The following is a 15,000-nucleotide window of genomic DNA, read 5'->3' on the forward strand; positions in this document are numbered from 1 at the left end:
TATTATTTATTTGTTCGTTAGTAAGTTTTTTTTTTCATAGAAACAACCATCAAATACTTACTTGCCAGTAGTTCTGGATCTAGCAACAATATTATATGAAATGGGTACCTAATCTCCGGCATTGAGAATTTTGAATTTTCTTTATAAAAGGAGAGTCTTACCGTCTTGCAGATCTCTTCAGCAGAGTTTGAATTATATATTGTTTATAGAATATGGAAAATGACTTTTCAAATCGCAGAGAGCATTTTGTTAATGAAGCAATGGGTGTTAAGTAAAAGAAAATTTAATATCCTGAAAACTGTCTTAATTGTTTGTTTCCTATCGTTGTAAGCACTGTAAGGTTTTAGGTACTTTAGTTCCTCTTTCTCTCTACCAATGAAAGTCTGCAGGGAGTCAAATATTTATCTAGGCACCAGACTTATTTAACTAATGAATCCAGTCGCTCGGTGATGTGGCCAATTTTGATGCTTGAAGGTTGAAGTCTGGTTTAAAATTGTGAACAGTTCTTAATATTCTCATTAACCAATAATATTCCCTATATACCATAAGATTAATATAACAGTTAGTTTTTCTTTGAGGTTTGTATTTGCTGAGAGAAATGTAATCTCCAGACGAGACCCCACTTAAGCTCTAGTGCTTAATTATTTTGATAACGAGTTATAGGACTACGTCAAGGAATAGCTGAGAGCTACTTTATTCTTCCCGAAGTTGAAAATAGAGCGAAATGGATTATATTTCCAAGCCCATGAGTTTCCTATTATACAGGCTGTGGTGGCCGATGATGTAACGTCCCTGACTTTTTAAAGCAAACTAGGCTTTGAGCCCTGTATAAATTCTTTAGTTTCGTTGGTCGCTGCAGCCTCACCATCCTTGTGAGCTAATGATGGGGGATATTTTGGAGAGCCTATAGGTCTCTCTGCGGAGTTATCAGTAGCCATTGCCTGGCTCTCCTTGGTCCTAGCTTGGGTGGAGGGAGCTTGGACGCTGATTATGTTTATATGGTCAGTCTCTAGGGCATTATCCTGCTCGATAGGGTAATGTCACTGTCCCTAGCCTTTGCCATTCATGAGTGACCTTTATACCTTTAAAACATATTAGCGTTAAAGATTAGGACTGAATAAGTTTCTTGCTGTTATATCTTCAAGGTTAAAGTTCCTGGTAGAAGTACTGTAACATTGTGGCAGCTTGATTGTCATTTCTGTTTTCGATGATGATTTTGATTGCTTATTAACTGTAAGTTAGAATGATTTGTTGTTAACAGTGTAATTACTTCTTTTATTGTGATGTATAAAGATATGGGTTACTATGATATTGATGAATTTATAAAGATAGAGGTTTGACTCCTTTTCGGTTTTCACGTTTTCGTAATGTAATTTTATTGTTGTTCTTTGAAATACGGTAATTTTCCGAAAGCTTACTTATTAATTCTACTACGAAACATCAAATACAAAAAGAATCTATGGATGTGTGAAGACAGGAAGAGCCTCCTGAAATATGTTAAAAAATAATTGGGATATAGATAAAAAGTAAATTAAGTTGAAAAGCAGCTCCCCTAGAAGATGAAACTTCAATATCAAACATGAAATTCTCTTGCCAAGACTTGGTATAACAATAAGGGAGTTCTAAGGACCGAAATGAGGCAGCGCAGAGAGACAGAAGAACCAGTTAAAGGGAAATAAGGGTTTGCAAGATTACAAATGATCAGGTAAGAGGAAGGGAAATGGAGCAAAATTATTGTAAAACTTGAATTATTGAGACACTAGCCTAAGGTTAATAGGAACATGAACTTGCATAAAAGTAACAAAAAAGGATGAAAGAATTGTTAAGAAGGATATAGTTATAAACTGAGAACGCTTGTTTGATATAACCTTGTAATTCAAATAACATAAAATATTATAAGAAAAGGACTACAACACGAGATTCCTCCAATTACAGTAAATCGAAGATTGATGAAATTGATAACAAACCAAATGCATTGAATTGACAATAAAAACTTTTAGACTTCAGAAGGTGAAATGAAGAGGGAAAGAATGATTATTGCCGTGAGAAGATATAATAGTAAGACCGTAAGCATGAGAGAGAGAGAGAGAGAGAGAGAGAGAGAGAGAGAGAGAGAGAGAGAGAGAGAGAGAGAGAGAGAGAAATAATACAAGAATAAACAGCTCTAGAAACTATGTGAAAAAAAGAATCATAACAACTTGTTCTTGAAATAACTGCAAAATCAAATATGAAAATCTATAACAAAACAAAATTATGTTTTTGGTGCAATTTTAAATTAACCAAATTATGTTTTTGGAGCATTGTTGAATTAACCTTATAAATAATTTATTTACTTTTTGCTTAACTATTGTGTAATTTATTGACCATCTTCAACATTCTCCTTAATATTTCATGCGCTAATATCTGGATAAACACTTTTGTAAAGTTATTCAAATATGGTTTAATAGATTTTCTCTAAATTGAGCAGGAAAATCCCAGAATAATTCCAAGTAATAATAAAAAACTTTAAATCTTGTTTCAAAATTAATTTGTGGATTAAACCATAATATTGTGACGGGCCGAGAGCAAGGTTGTGACTCAAAGGCAGGAAGCAATCAACTGAGTAACTTTATTAAAGAACACTCTCCTTTATATACAAAACCTCAAGGCAACAGGAATTTTCATGTTCACATGACAGAAAATGTTACAGAGGCAATACGCAGACATGTATATTCAGGTTCTTTTTAGTGCGAGGGAAGAGCGCAGATACAAGCATAATATATACAAAATAATTTATGTACGATCATGTGACACACGGTTGGTACATGGCTCCCCCCCTAAAAATGACATACTGTACATGTTAAATAGGGCGCCCTGATCTAGAGAGGCGAACTGTAGGCGGGTCATCTGGCAGAAGATAAGCAGGTTTTAGACGATCAATGGAGACCCAGTCTTCTTTGCCAAGAATGTTTAGTAGGAATGCTTTCGGACTGCGTTGGATCACAAGGAAAGAGCCCGTGTAAGGGGGCGTTAGTGGTGGCTTGCTAGTGTCGTTGCGCAGGAAGACGTCCGTTGCAGAGTGCAAGTCTGTTGGTATGTGATGCTTCGCTGGGGGCTTGTGAGTCTGGCGGCATGGAGTAAATTTTCCCACGACGTGACGTCTGCGCTGGAGATCGTCGGAGGAGGTTGTAGAAGGAAAATATTCTGCAAGGACGACCAACGGGTCGCCATACACCATTTCAGCTGCCGAGACATCGAGGGCGTCTTTAGGAGTGGTCCCTAGTTCCAGGAGGACCCAGGGAAGCTGAGTAAACCAGTTGCAATCCTTGCAGCGGGACATCAAAGCTGCTTTGAGGGTGCGATGAAAATGTTCAACCATTCCATTGGCAGCGGGGTTGTAGGCCGTTGTCTGATGTAGGGTGATGCCCAGGAGATTCGCTAATAATGTCCATAATTGAGAGGTGAAAGTGGTTCCCCTGTCAGAAGTAATATGCTCAGGGATACCAAATCTGGTAATCCACCCAGAGAGTAAGGCAGATGTACATGAGGCGGACGTTGCAGTTTCCATGGGAATGGCTTCAGGCCAACGAGTGGAGCGGTCGATGACGGTAAACAGGTAATGATGTCCTTGTGAGTGGGTAGGGGGCCTACAACGTCGACGTGAATGTGTGCGAAACGACGCTGAGGTTGAGGAAAGGTGCCCACTCCTAAATCTGTGTGTCGATGTACTTTGGAAGTTTGGCAAGAAGTACAGGCGCGGACCCAATCCTTAGCATCCTTAGAAATGCCGTGCCAAATGAACTTTGCCTTCAGCAGCTGTGCAGTAGAACGGCACGAGGGATGTGAAAGGCCGTGGATGAAATCAAACACCTGTCGGCGCATGGGAGCAGGAATCCAAGGTCCCGATCTGCCAGTACTGACGTCACAGAGGAGGGTGGTGTTGGAGTCGTCGTGGAGGAAGTCTTCCCAATGGAGTGACGTACAGGATGTCCTACATGCTTGATACTCTGGATCCTGTCGTTGGGCTTCAGGCAGGGCGTTGTAATCAAATCCCAGTTGAACGGTAGCCAACATGTTTCTTGACAGGGCATCGGCAACGAGATTCATTTTCCAAGGGACGTATTGAAGGGTGCAATTGTATTCAGCCACAGCAGAAAGATGTCGGCGTTGACGGGCGGACCAGGTGTCAGACTGTCGAGTGAAGGCGTGCACCAGAGGCATGTGGTCTGTGCGAGTGATGAAGGGCGTACCTTCTAAGAAATGGCAAAAGTGACGGACAGCCAAGTGCACCGCCAGCAATTCTCGATCGAAGGTAGAATAACCCGATTCTGCCTTGGGCAGTTTTCTGCTGAAGAAGGCCAATGGACGGGGCGAGCCATTGACCACCTGCTCGAGTACTGCACCAATAGCGATGTCGCTGGCATCGGTGGAGAGAAGGAGAGGGGCATGTGGTATAGGAAAAGTGAGAGCCGCAGTAGTTGATAGGGCCTTCTTTGCATTGCAGAAGGCTGCTTATTGAAGGGGACCCCACTTCAGGTCCTTTGGCTTGCCCTTGGGGAAGGCGTAGAGGGGAGCAAGAGTGGCGGCAATGGCCGACAGAAAATGGTGATAATAGTTAATCATTCCCAAGAATTCCTGCAGAGCTTTGACGGTCGAGGGCTTGGGGAAGTTCTGAACGGGTGCTACCTTCTCAGGGAGGGGATGGACTCCTTCAGGAGTGATGCGGTGCCCTAAGAACGACACTTCGTTGGCGCCAAAGGTACACTTGTCGTACCGGACTACAAGGCCGTTTTATTGCAGGCGGTCAAGCACGATGCGCAGGTGACAGAGGTGTTCCTCTATTGAGGAGGAGAACACAAGTATGTCGTCCACATAACATACACAGAAAGGGAGGCCCCCTAAGTTGCCATCCATGAGACGTTGAAACGTGGCCCCAGCATTACGAAGGCTAAAACAGGAGTAATTGATGGTGTATGTACCAAACGGAGTGGTGAGGGCGGTCTTGGGGATGTCTTCTGGGTTCATAGGCACCTGATAATACCCCTTCAGGAGGTCGAGCGTGGAGAAAAACTTCGCTTTGTGCAGGTAGGAGGTCACGTCGGCAATGTTTGGGAGGGGGTAGTGATCCGGTTCTTTTTGCATGTTCAGGTGCCTGTAATCCCTGCATGGACGGAGGGAGCCGTCCTTCTTCAGAACGATGTGTAAGGGTGACGACCATGGGCTGGAGACCTTTTGGCAAAGGCCCATTTCCTCCATTTCGGTGAACGACGGTTTGGCGGGTGCCATTCGTTCCGGTGCCAGACGTCTGAATTTTGCGAAGACTGCGGGTCCCGTCGTCTTGATATGGTGATAAGTACCGTGCTTGGCAGGAACTGTGGGCGTTTGGCGAAGTTCCGGACGGAAAACTTCCGGGTACGACGTGAGGAGGTGGGCGTAGGCATCCGTGGGTGCGTTGATGTGGAGAGCGAGGTTAGAGGGGGTGGGTTGAAGAGGTGTCGACAAGTACGAGTCTACATTGACCAATCGTCGCTGGGCGACATAGACCAGAAGGTAAAAATGAGAGAGGAAATCCGCACCGAGGATTGGCAATGTGACGTCAGCAACGAGAAACTTCCAACTGAATTTACCGTTTCCGAAAGATAATGTGAAGTTCTCGTAACCGTAGGTGGGTATCACAGATCCGTTGGCAGCTACAAAGCGGACATCGGCAGATGTAGACAGACTACGTCGTGTCTTGAAGAGTTTCCTTGGCAAAAGAGAACGACAAGCACCCGTGTCCACCAAAAATTGCACGCCCGTTCCTGCATCTTGTAAAAAGAAAAGATTAGAAACAACAAGAGGCTACTGCCATGAGCGATGGCCTACTTACACGATTTTTGGCCACTGAAAATCCTTGGCACATTTCTCTGCGGTTGCCCCGAATCTGAAATGGTAGTAGCAAAACTGCGGCGGATGGGAGGTAGTAAGTGGCTGTAGAAGTTGTTTGTTGGGGCACAAGCGATTGGTGGGTGGTGTGTGGCTTTGTCGCCGCTTCGGCACGTCACGGGGTAGGCGTGTATGTCCTACGGCATTCATGTCAGCTTCAGTTGACGTTGAATAGGCATCCTCTTCGCCAGGGGTGGAGGCGTTGATGGAGGTCTGGAAGAGGCTGTCCATAAGGGCGTCGGCTTTAGTCATCAAGTCCTTTATGGGTAAACTATCGACATCGGGTATGGCAGCGCGTATAGGTCCGGGTAAACGGCGTATCCAAAGGGCACGAAGTAGGTTCACCTCACGAGGAGAGCCGTCTGCGGCAGGTTGAAGGCGAGCGATACTGGTCATTTCCTTAAGGGCAAGCGAAGCCCTTTGGTCCCCCAACGGTTGTTGCGAGAGCTGAAAAGGCTTTGCTATACGGGCAGCTGACGACGGCGAGTACTGCTGCAGAAGGTATGTTTTGAGGGCGTCATACTCTATTGGGGTGTCTCCTTGTTCACAAAGCCAGTCGGATATTTCTGGGAAGGTGTCCTCGGGTATCGCTGGGAGAACATAATCTGCTTTGGTGGTTGAGCGAGTCACGCTCTTGATGCGAAACTGGACTTCTGTGCGCTGAAACCAAGTAAACGCCTCTCCGCTCGCAAACGATGAAAGTTTGAACGGGCCAGCCGCAGCGCCAACTTCCGTAGAGTCTGCCATAGTACCAACGATGGAGGGGCGAGGGAGGTGGGGGTGGAAGGCGGTGGGAGCGAGTCGACTTCCGGGGTCACCAATGTGATGGGCCAAGAGCAAGATTGTGACTCAAAGGCAGGAAGCAATCAACTGAGTAACTTTATTAAAGAACACTCTCCTTTATATACAAAACCTCAAGGCAACAGGAATTTTCATGTTCACAAGACAGACAATGTTACAGAGGCGATACGCAGACATGTATATTCAGGTTCTTTTTAGTGCGAGGGAAGAGCGCAGATACAAGCATAATATATACAAAATAATTTATGTACGATCGTGTGATACACGGTTGGTACAATTTCATTGTATTCTTCTTTCTTTGAAGTTTAATCTTAGCCATTGTCTGTAAACCACCAAGAGATGAAAAGAGCGACCCTATATCTTTCTTTCAGAATGTCCGATATTATTCTTTCCACACCAAAACAAACTATTAGGTGATTCTCTCAGCTACAGCGGCTAAAAGGAAGATGATAATCACCCGCATTAATCTAGCATGGAAGGACATGTCCATATGGCCGTGTTTTACGCCTCATTAGGTTCTCTGTTTAGTGCCGACTCTTATGGGATCAGTGTCCGGTTCAATTCGCGGGAGTAAATAAACAATGAGTGCAATGATAGGGAAGGTTTTCGAACGAAACTGTTATAGAATCACAGGTGATATAGTTGTAGTTTGGATGAAGGTCTCTCACTTCCAACCCTTAAAGTACAGTTTCCCCTTTACACGCAATACATTGCGTATTAGTCTCGATTCATTTTATCTAATTCCTTACCTTGTTCATATGACTGAATAAATTAGAGGGTAAAGAAATCCTAAACTCAGAAGTGATCGATATGTAAAACCCAACAGGTCTCACAAGTGGGTTTTAACATTTGTCTACAAAGTGTAACTTACCTGAATTTACCGATGGCGAGTTTATGAATAATCAAGGTGTTTGTGTTATAAATCCTTAGTGCTCAATCTCTTTCCCTGTGCATCTTGGTCTGGCGGTTCTATGTCCTTCATTTATGAGAAATGGTGAAAGAGTTAACTCAAACCTCTCCTAAAGCTCAAGGATATATCGGGACTTTCCATGGAGATGGAAAAAGGCCCGTTCTTTTTGAAAGAAAAAGAATATCTTGATCTCAATCTAACGTTGTCTCTCTTTGCCATCAAGTTTGCTAAATACATTTATATTCATATATTGATACATGAGAATTAGTCATCATAGTAAACCTAATAGATGCTTTTCTAGCTTTTATAACGCAAGAAAGCTCAATGTATAAAATTCTTCCGATAACGGCTTGCTCATGTGCCTAATAAGATATGTTTTCGTTCACTAATGAAACAAACCTATAAATGCATAATTAATAACGAATCTTTTAAAAAAAGCTTGAACTTGTATATAAGGAAGTTACAGTGATATTCTGAGTAATTCACATATTTCTAATGAATTTATCATATGAATTGGCCAACATAAAAAGGGGGTAAATTTTGATTTCCGTAATCTTGCTGTTCTTTTGCTATATTTGCTATTAATACATAGGCCAAAGAAAAGAATTTGGCTTTCTCGATTTTGGTGAGAAATTTTATGAGAGGCAATAACAATTCCTACCCAGCCAATAATTGTCCACGAGTAACTTATATCATCATAAAAATTATTACTATGAATAATAGCAACATAAAATACATGGAATACACGAAATTTTGATAGGTTACAGACAGTATTTAGTAGTGGGTTCCATAACCACCGTCATGTAATGCGTTCACTTTGTAGTCTAGTAAATATAAGCGAAAATATGGTCGAATCAGAAAAAGAAAAAAAAAATCATATTAATGGATTTTGTATCAAAAGAAGCGAGAATTTATGTAGATTAACAAATCCAAAATCTTCTCAAAGTGGGCTTGGCCACCTTTCTTTAAAAGTTACTTATTTAACTATGTATTTTTTTTTTAATTTAATCACCTTCTCTAAAATTTTCAGATTATCAACAACTGAAAAAAGAGCAGAAGTCTTATATTTCCTTTCGTTCTTACCTAATAATCTTGCATACATCACCAGAAATTGATGAAAACTGAAATTATAGGTCATAAATTTATCCTTGATGACGTCAATAATATTGTCACAGCTTTTTCCTTTGAGATATATATATATATATATATATATATATATATATATATATATATATATATATATATATATATACTGTATATATATGCTATATATATATATATATATATATATATATATATATATATATATATATATATATATATATATATATATATATATATACATACATATATACACATACATATATATATATGTATATATATATATATATATATATATATATATATATATATATATATACACTGTATACATATATATATATATATATATATATATATATATATATATATATATATATATATATACTGTATATATATATATATATATATATATATATATATATATATACGTATATATATATATATATATATATATATATATATATATATATATATATATATATATATATATATATATATATATATATATATATATATATATATATATATATATATATATATATATATATATATATATATATATATATATATATATATATATATATATATATATATATATATATATATATATATATGTATGTATTAATTTATATATATATATATATATATATATATATATATATATATATATATATATATATATATATATATATATGTCCATATATATATATATATATATATGTATATATATATATATATATATATATATATTTGTATATATATATATATATATGTATATATATATATATATATATATATATATATATATATATATATATATATGTATGTATATATATATATATATATATATATATATATATATATATATATATATATATATATATATATATATATATATATATATATATTTATATATATATATATATATATATATATATATATATATATATATATATATATATATATATATATATATATATATATATATATATATATATATATATATATATATATATATATATATATATATATATATATATATATATATATTGTAAGGCAGCGGAGTCCAGTTGTTAAACTATGCTCACTTTTGCCTTACTATTATTATTGACTTTATTAATTTATTCTTGCTTTTGGTTTTTGTTGCCAGTTATTTACGGTAACTATGTAAGGTAATTACAGTAACTTTGATATTAGTATTAGCAATTGATGATTTTTGGTTTCCACTTTGGTTATTTAATCACCTCGTTTAAGAGGTTGTTTCCTGATAACAGTTTGTTGGACCCTCTGGTCGGTGTATGTTTTTTTGTTTTTCATATTTGCGAGAGTTAGTGGGCGTGTCCAGCAGTTACCATTTGGCGGTGTGTGCTTTCGTTGAAGGGGAAATTCCACAAGACAAGAGTTCTGTGTGCGGCCTCCCGACATAAGGATTCTTGGACGTGCAGGGCAAAACTTACGGCAGTGTCGGCAACTGACTTACTTCCTTGTGTGAGGGAAAGGAGAAAGAGATTTGGTGTTTCTCCTTCTTGGCCTGAGCGAGACGTAGTTCTCAGGTGTCCGTGCTTCAGTGGTAGTCACAGGAGACTGTTGATGATAATATGTTGTTACATCGCCTCTGCGTCCTCCGCCAAGTCCATTACATCCTTGAGGTCATTATTCTGTGATTCAGCTACGAAGAATTGTACTATGTTCGGATAAAAGTCGTGTTGAAGAGTTTCGCTGACGGGTCAACTCGAGGAAGATTGACTCTACTGTATATATGTGACCCGAAAGGTGGTAGCAGTCCCGTAGCTGCCCCACAGTTTCGACATAATAATTTTATTGATTCACCTGTCTGCTTTAATTATTTACGCTGGTGAATGTGAGTGTTTCTGATCAAAGGTTAGATTCATGGAATCGCCGTGTTTGGCTAAGATTAAGGAATCTTCTCTCGGTATCCTTTCCTGTCGTCTAAATGAGGTTTAATAGTGGTGTTCGTGAATTCTCATCGCCTCTTATCACTTTCTCTCCTCATGTCGGTATGAACGTTAGTTAGGAGATTGTGTTTTGTTTGTAATATGAATGGTCTTTCCTTTCTAAGGTGATTATACAATTATAGTGGTGCCCCTATTTAGTGAATAAATATATTTTTGTAATACACATGGTTTATTTCGATCTTCCTGCTGACATTTGAGTTTTTTTTTTGCTCTTTCATAGGCTATCGCTCCACTTATTCAAGAGTATATAGTTATAAGGTGGATATATTGAAAGAACCAAGTGACGTGAGAAAAGAAGGCGTCATATTAATTTGGTGACCTTGCCAGGATCCACCTTAATGGGACAGTAAAGTGACTTAGATTTTTAACAGGAAGGTGACAGGTTGTATAACGGGACTGCTTAGGTAAAATTTGTATTTTGTAAATAGGCCTTACTTAATTAGAAAAATGTCGATAGAGATTTCTTTAGGAGACCTTTTGGAAAGCCCAGATTAGGAGGATCAGATTCTTGAGCTAAAAAAGGAGGAGTTGTGGCAGGTTGCCATGTTGCTTGACTTGAGATTAGCTACTGATATTAGGAAGGGTCCCTTGATAAAACAAGTATTGGCTGCAGTGAAAGAGTACCAGGAAGCTCTAGCTATGAAAAATGTACCTGTGGATAAGGAGGATCAGAGTGGAATGAATGATCAGGAAGAATCTGCAGAGGTAAAGCTCTTAGTGTTGAAGGAGCAAGTTAGGATTAGGGAGATGGAGTATCAGGCTCTCCAATTTCAGGCTAAAGAGAGAGAGAGAAAGCTTATATGAAATTGAGCAAAGAGCCCACGAGATAACGGTTTTGCAAGTAAGTTGGAGCTAAAATCAAAAGAAGGTAGTGTTGATTCTCGTGAAGGGCCCAATGAGAAAAGTAAATTTAACTTGATGGGGGTATTAAAATTAATTCCCAATTTCGAAGAGGCAAGCATGTCTGACTTTTTCAGTTCATTTGAATGGGTGCCCGGAAATTAGAATGGCCCGTGGATATGTGGACCACTTTGGTTCAGAGCAGGTTTAAGGGTAAGGCCCAGCGAGTATATAATGGGTTGAGTGAAGAATTATCTTCTGATTATGACACTGTTAAGGCAATCATACTCAAGGCATATGATTTGGTACCGTAGGCGTACCGCCAAAAGTTTCGAAACTTCAGGAAAACCCATGACAGTACATTTGTGGAATTTGCTAGGAAGAAGAAGCAGTATTTTGATGACTGGCTCAAGTCCCGAGAAGTGAGTCATTTCAATAAACTGAAGGAGCTCATGTTGGTCGAAGAATTCAAACTTTCTTTGTCTCGGGACCTTCGAATTCATTTGGAGGAACTTAAATTAGATGTGTTGCAGGAAGTGGCGATAGCAGCCGACGAGTATGCACTGACTCATCGTCAGGAGGGTAAACTGACAACCTCTAATAAAGCAGGTGATGATGGTAACAGCTGACTACAGTCCAACTACAGTAAGAAAAAAGAATCTGGGAAGAATGAGAATCTCGGATATAATTTTAGTAGTAGCGATAGTCGGGGTAGTCCCTGAAGTAGTAATTTTACTAGTAAGAATAGTCTTGTTTGCAGAAATCAGGATTTCCGAAATAACAATCCCCCTGTTAATGAGAGTACCCAAGATAATCGAAGTAGAGAGGTGCAGTGCTTCTGGTGCAACAGAAGGGGTCATGTCAAGGCCAACTGTAATGCCATGAGAAACTACTTGAATCGAGGAAATAAACTGCCAGTTATGGTAGTTAATAAAGCTCTCGGTAAAGAGGTAAAGTCTCCGGAAGACGTCCCTAGTGGTAATGATAGTAGTGGTAATGCCCACACAAATAGTAATCAATGACTATTTTCCAAATACACCTTCAACGGCAGGCTGTCTTCAGGTCCAATGAATAGTCCAGGTAAGAAAATTAGTATTTTGAGAGATTCTGAGGCAGCTCAGTCGTTAATTGTCCGTACTGCCGTGCCTCCGAATCATGTATATTTAAATAATGAATTTATGGTGTTGGGGGGTTTCCCGAATGCGGTGAATTCCTACCCAAATGAAACCTTCTTTTTGAAGAAGAAAAAGTTTAAAGGGCAGGTGACATTGGCGGTTGTAAACAGTTTACCTGTCCCTAATATTGATTGCTTGTATGCAAATGATCTGGCTTCGAGGAAGGAAATATGTCCCTTCCCGATATTAACCTTGAGTTCACTTTCAGGTACAGGGGATACAAAACCTAGAGGTGTAACGACTCGTTCGCGTGCCAACAAGATAGGTGATTGTGATATTGATTTGGATGAAATAGGCAATCAACCTGTGAAGGAAGCGCAAAGTGGTAAGGATTTGAATTTACAAAATGTTGATTGGGATTCTGAGGCTTTCAGACAGGCTCAGAATTTAGAGTTTTACACTGATAATGACGAGGCTGCTTTTGAGGATATTACAAAACCTTTCTTTTCCAGGATCAATGATTTGTTGTATCAGGTCAGTCAAGCCAGGGAAGTTCCAGCCGATAAAGTGGAAGTAAAAAGGCAGTTATTGGTTCCCGAAAGGTATAGAGAAAAGTTATTAAGCTTGGCTCACGAGAGCAGTTTGTCAGGACATTTTGGGGTACGTAAATGCTTCCAGAAGTTAGCAGAATTATGCTTCTAGCCAAGGATACGCCAGGATGTGAAAAGATTTGTATTTTAGTGTCAGGTGGGCCAACTGGTCGGCAAACCATATCATAAAATTCCGAAAGTCCCGCTGATTCCCATTCCTGCTGTGGGAGAACCTTTCAGAGAGGTAATTATAGATGTGGTCGGACCCCTCCCACGGACGCGCGGAGGATGTGAATATTTATTAACATTAGTAGATAGAATGTCCAGATACCCAGAAGCTATCCCGCTTAGGAGTGTGAAGGCAGAAAAGGTAGTGGAGGCATTGATAAACTTCTTCACCAAATTCGGTATCCCAAAGGTCCTCCGGAGTGATTGTGGGACGAATTTCACAAGTAGGACGTTCAGAAAAAAAATTTCAGAGCTCGGAGTGAAACGCATTACGTCGTCACTGTACCACCCCGAGAGTCAAGGTCAAGTCAAACGTCTGCACCAAACGTAAAGTCGGTATTAATGAAATTTTGTTATGAACTTGGTACGGAGTGGGACAAAGACGTCCCTTATGCTCTGTTTGCTATTAGGGCGATGCATAATGAGTCTCTCGGTTTTCCCCATTCCTTTGGTGTCTGGGCATAATGTACGAGGCCCCCTCGATATGGTGAGGGAACATTTAGAAAGTAATGGTATAAATGAGATTAATGTTATTGACTATTATTCTAATTTACAGGAGAAACTATGAAGTGCCTAGGAGTTCGCTCGGAATAATTTGGTAACCAGTCAATCTCGGATGAAATTTTAGTACGACTTAGGCACCAAGTCACGTTCATTTGAGGTAGGTGATGAGGTTTAGTGTCCTTCTTCCCCTCCCAGGGAATATGTTAAAAGCCCAGTTTTCAGGCCCATGGAAGATTTTAAAGAAATTGAACGAAGTTAATTATATGATCGAAACTCCTCAGAGGAGGAGGAAGACCCAAATTTGCCATGTGAATATGCTGAAACCATTTGTGAACAGAAAAGGTACAGTAGATCCTGTAACTGTAGTAAACGTCCATGAGGATTTAGAGGTAGGGACAGATAAATTTGATCAGGATAATTTGAAAAGTCCTGTGGAATTGAGTAACCTTTCTGAGAATTCAACAATACTTAATACTTTACAGGAAAAACTTCAACATTTAGAAGAAGCTCAGGTGAAATCATTATAGAGTTTGATTAACAAATATAAATTTATGTTTCAGGCTTCCCCTGGCAGAACTAGCCTTTTGGAGCACGACGTTGAAGTTGATAATACTAGTCCGATTAACCAATGTTCTTACATGCTGAATCCCTTCAAGAGGAACATTTTGCAAGCAGAGGTGAATTACATGTTCAATCACGACCTGATAAAACCCAGTAGTAGTCAGTGGAGTTCTCCCGTGGTTCTAGTTAAGAAGGAGAGTGACCAGCATCGGTTGTGCTATGATTAAAGGAGGCTTAATGAGGTTACCAAAACTGATTTTTAACCTTCACCGAGGGTGGAGAATTGTATAGATAGAATCGGCTCTGCAAAATATATTAGTAAGTTCGACTTATTAAAAGGATATTAGCAGGTAGGTATGACTCCACGCGCTCAAGAGGTATCTGCATTCGTAACTGTGGACTGTTTGTATGAGTGTAAAGTAATGCCGTTTGGCATGAAAAACGCCGCCGCCACGTTTGAGCGGCTAATG

This window comes from Palaemon carinicauda, chromosome 2, assembly GCF_036898095.1.
Source record: "Palaemon carinicauda isolate YSFRI2023 chromosome 2, ASM3689809v2, whole genome shotgun sequence".
Lineage (NCBI taxonomy): Eukaryota > Metazoa > Arthropoda > Malacostraca > Decapoda > Palaemonidae > Palaemon > Palaemon carinicauda.